The following is a 5,353-nucleotide window of genomic DNA, read 5'->3' on the forward strand; positions in this document are numbered from 1 at the left end:
TTTTCTTCGGCTTCATCTTTTGTTCTTAGCAGATAAATTTTAGAAAATCGAGTAAAATCATCTATGAAAGATATATAGTATCTTTTTCCACCTTTAGTTTCAGTATTTCTAAAATCTGCTATATCCGAATGAATTAAATCTAACGCACATTTTGAGTGATGTTGAGCTAATGAAAAAGGTTTTTTAGTAAACTTTGCCTCAGCGCAAGTTTCACATTTAGTTGCATTATCATTAGACACATTATGTAGCATGTTCATATTTTTTAATCTAGTCATACACTTGCTACCAACGTGTCCTAATCTAGCATGCCACATATCAATTGAAACAGTAACGTAAGCAAAGCTGCCAGAACCACTGGCCACATTATTTACTTTATTCATTGTTTTTGCAATGTTCTCATTGGTGTATTCTATGAGGGGCATCACAAAAAGCCCCCCACGTAGATACCCTTTCCCCAAGTATTCCCCCCTGCGCGTCATAATCAATCTTTCTGATTCAAACACTAACTTGATCCCGGCTCTGACCAACAAAGGCCCCGAGATCAAGTTTCTCCGCATGGTGGGTACATACATTACATTGCTTAACAAAAGATTTTTTCCACTACATAGCTTTATTTCTACAGAACCACTACCTCTTACCTCAGCCATACTATCATTGCCCATGTAGACTTGTTCACCTTGTCCTTGAGCAATTGCCTGGAAGACTTTGAAGAGGCTTTTATTTGAGCAGAAATGGCGTGAGGCACCTGTGTCCACGATCCACTCCTTTGTGTCTTCTACAACATTTGCTTGTAGAGTTATTACTGCTGCTACCACTTCATTTTCTTCCACCACGTTGGCTTGGTTTTTGGGTCCGCCTTGGTTCCCCTTCGGGTCAGTTCCTCCTTTCTTGAAGTAACATTGTGCTGCCCTATGTCCATGTTTTCCACAGACGTAGCATGGACCTCCTTTACCTGGTTTTTGGTTTTTATTTGTCTTGAAGTTGTTAGTGTTATTAACTTTCACACTTTTCTTCCAGTTTTTATTATTGCCAGCATTCCCAGATTTAGACCCGTTACCTGTTTCTATTACATTCGCCTTTAGATTTTCAGGAACAGAATCAAACCTTTGTCTGAGACGGAATGCCTCCTCGATGTTGATATGATTTACCATTTCCTCCCAGGTGCATAACTTGGGCTCGTGCTTCATTTTATTTTGGAACTCTGACCAGGATTCTGGTAATTTCTCAATAAGAGAGTAGGTTTGAAGAGTATCACTTACTGGTATGCCTTCGGTGATTAGATCCCCAACCAAGTTCTCGTATTCATGGACTTGGTCAATGACTGGCTTACCGTCTGTCATCTTGTAGTTCAACCAACGGGCAACTGCGTACTTCTTGCGACCTGCGTCGTCTGACCCATACTTCTTTCGCAGAAGATCCCAAATTGTTTTTGCACTCTTGTAGCTAGCATAGATGTCGAGTAGAGCATCAGACATGTAGTGTAACAAAATTCCCCTTACCGTTTTATTGTCACGCTCGTACTTGGTACGAGTATCTTGGACTCGTTCGGATGTCTTCGGGTCTGCAGCCTTCGGGTCTGGAGCTGTTTCCAATTCGGTGACTGCGTTTTCAGACTGTTCACCGTCTGTAGCTGCTGGTTGCGCTGGTTGATCAGACTGGGCAGGCTCGAACAGATGTGCCGCATCGCTGGAGGTGACAACGTAGTCGAGTTCGAGTGCCTCAAAATGGATCATCAGCTTGACCGCCCATCTTCGATAGTTCAGTCCGTTCAGCGGCTCAATTTTGGCGAGGTCAGCAGCAGCTTTGGCGACGAACGACGACATGTTTTTGTTACGGTAGTATTAGCTTTTAACTGTTGTGCGGGGAATGTTTTAAAAGTGTTTAAGGCTGTTTTTAGAGAAACGGAATGGAGTGTTTTTGTTTCTGTGACGTGTGGATACACTGCCTTAAAAGCTAATGCCGGAGACTGTGCAGGCCTTTTAACCCGGTTGCTTTCGACCAGCGAACACAGAATAACTCACGTATATTCTTTGCACAGAGAGAATACGTTTTGCTCTGGAATTATTCTTGTCAAATGAGGTTTGGGAGGCCTGGTATTTATACTAATTCGAACCAACGGCCTTCCCCACGACCTCCACAAAGAATAACGCAAAGAGTGGAGAGGTGACGCTGAATTGTTCTGCGCGATTTTCTCCTGGCCACAAGACACTTTCTGAAGCGCAAAAATCGGACAAAGTAGACTAATTCAAGCGAAAAAGTCGGACAGCAAAACAAAACTTTGACCCCACCCCACCGCGTCGCGCACGGCACGAGCCGGGCGGGCGGCGGCGGCGGCGCGCGCGAGACTTCCCCTTTCCTCTCTCTTGAAAACATTTCAAAGAACCCATTTGGGGTGGTATTAAAAAGGTGGGAAATTTCCTTCTAGGAAACCAATGTGGGACAAGCCTTAAAGCAAAACCACATTCTTGAATGTCAATTCCCAACAAATAAGTAACGGGGAATCAAGGGGTAACAACGGAGGGAAGGGCAAAACAATACTTCCCCTTTCCACACTTTAGAAGTGTGTGTGGGGATCATATCAGAGATGCAACAATACATCTCCTTTCCATAGTTTAGAAATGTGTGTGGGGAAGTGCAACAAGGAATGACAAAAGCATGAAATTAAAGAACAAAGATTAGAAGGTAGTAAGGGAGTCTCTAAAATGAATTTGATGGAAGGAGGCTGGTCCCCACGATCAAACCATATCCCTTGCCAACAACACAACATGATAATCAAAGGTAATTAGTAATGAATAGGAAGAAAGTAATAGATGGAACTAAAGCTCAACAAGATGAAATGGGGGGGGGGGGGGTTGTTCAATGCAATAATAAAACACAACTAATTAATCTTTAGATAAGAAGTCATTGGGCATGCGGGTTTTTTATAGGCAGATTTTTTTTAGTAGACTAAATTTATGGAATAACTTTTTATGAATCAAATCTTAAAATATTATACACACTTTTATAGTTGTTATATATATATATATATATATATATATATATATATATATATATATATATATATATATAGTCGCGATCTCGTGCCAATGGCCGCCTAGGAGCGAAATGCGAACAAATCAGCGCGCACCACGTGTCCTTTGGTGCATGTAAATGTGTTATATGTGCAAGTAGTTGGTGCACCTATGCAAGTAAGAAGTGCAGGTAAAATCACTTACAAATACATCTACTTTCACCTACAAGTGCATGTAATTTTGCCTTGCTAACATTCATTGATCGGCAACCACTTTCACCTACAAGTGCATGTAATCTTGCCTTGTTAACATTCATTGATCGGGTACACCAACTTTCACCTACAAGTGCACCTACTTTCACCTAGGTGCACCTAGTTATAACTATATGTTCACCTAGATCTGGACACGTGGCGCGCAATGAATTATTCACATTTCGCTCCTGGGCACGCCATTCGCACCAGAATGCGACTCTCTCTCTCTCTCTCTCTCTCTCTCTCTCTCTCTATATATATATATATATATATATATATATATATATATATATATAGAGAGAGAGAGAGAGAGAGAGAGGAGAGAGAGAGAGAGGTCTGGTTACGTTCCCGTACGGACAAGGCATCTCATGCGGATGTGCAATCAATCACCATTAGATATGTAAGAATGCACCACAATATGTTCAAAAATGCACCAAAGTATGGTGCATTTGTGCATTTGTGCATTTTTTAACACGTTGTGATGCATTTATGCATACCTAATGGTGCATGACCGCACGTCCTAGGATTGTGGTGCATTTTTATGGCGCATTTGTGCATTTCACCTTGGTACATTTCTGAACACTTTGTGATGCATTTATGCATGTCTAATGGTGCAATCCGCACAACTGCATAAGAATAGGGTGCCGCATTTGAACACACACACACACACACACACACACACACACACACACACACACACACACACACACACACACACACACACACACACATATATATATATATATATATATATATATATATATATATATATATATATATATAGGGTCCGGATCATGTTAGGACCTAATCTTAGGTGAGGACATGAGGATTAATCTAGACCATTAAATTAGAATGATGTATGGCTGAGATTAAAAGGAACAAATCACACGAATTAAGGAAACAATTCCCTTTAAAATATTAAAATATATAAATTTAGGGTAAATCAGTATTATTAAAATATGTGCGTTCCTATATAAAATGTTGTGCATTCCTATAATGAGTGTTGTACATCGATAACTTTATTGTTTTGCATTCAAACCCCGCCAAAAAATCCTACACTGGATATCCCAATATCGTACGATGCACTGAACTATGTGTTATAATGCACAACTCTCTAGCCTATAGTGCACAACTTACAACACTAGGTTGCACAATAACCACACACGAATGCACAATCGTACTACCCAGGCATTTGTACATATACACGACCATCCAAATATATACAATATTATACTCAAAAGAACGAGCGAAAAGATTAAAAAATACTGATTAGTTTGCATGGGCGAACACTCAATCAATGATGAAGAAATCGCAGCTCCAAATTGCAACAGTGGTGATCCAAGAAAATAGGAAACCAAAAAAAAAAAAGACACTATTACCCCACTTTAACAAAAAAATCAATCCATGTCATCCAAATAAAAAAAAACAAACACACAAGATTAGTTCTCACGTCCTCACCTGATTCGGACCCCTTTATATATATATATATATATATATATATATATATATATATATATATATATATATATATAAGATACTAATTATAAAAACAAAACTATTTAATCAATAATAAAAATGGTGTTATTATATATATTTTGGAAGTCAACACCTTGCATAGACGCCTTTTAATTTTAAAGGTAAAATTCAACTTCAAACCAAAGTTTGTAAACTATATGCATGCAATCATCATTTGGAATATAAGTCTTCACTTCTTTTATAATTTTTGGTAGAAATAGTTTCTGACTTGGTAGCATGGAGTCCAACTTGTACATATTTTAGTCTATAATCCCCATTGACATTTTTAGAGCTTGTGTCACTAATAATTAACATTTTCCTTATTTAAACTATATACCAATATAAATGATTTTGAATTTATGAACATTTTTTAGATGACAAAATTTGACTTATATATTCACATATTATTTTCTAACTTGTGCAATTTTTATTTTTATTTTAAAAATTTCTGGCCGAGGGCTGCCTTCATGTGCAAGATCTGAAGCAATTAACAAATTAGGCACGTTCTCCCCATTTAAGAGTTACAATTTTAAAAAGACACACAAAAAAAAAAAAAAAAAAAGGAGGTTATCCATG

Source organism: Ipomoea nil, unplaced genomic scaffold (genome assembly GCF_001879475.1).
Source record: "Ipomoea nil cultivar Tokyo-kokei standard unplaced genomic scaffold, Asagao_1.1 scaffold1721, whole genome shotgun sequence".
NCBI lineage: Eukaryota > Viridiplantae > Streptophyta > Magnoliopsida > Solanales > Convolvulaceae > Ipomoea > Ipomoea nil.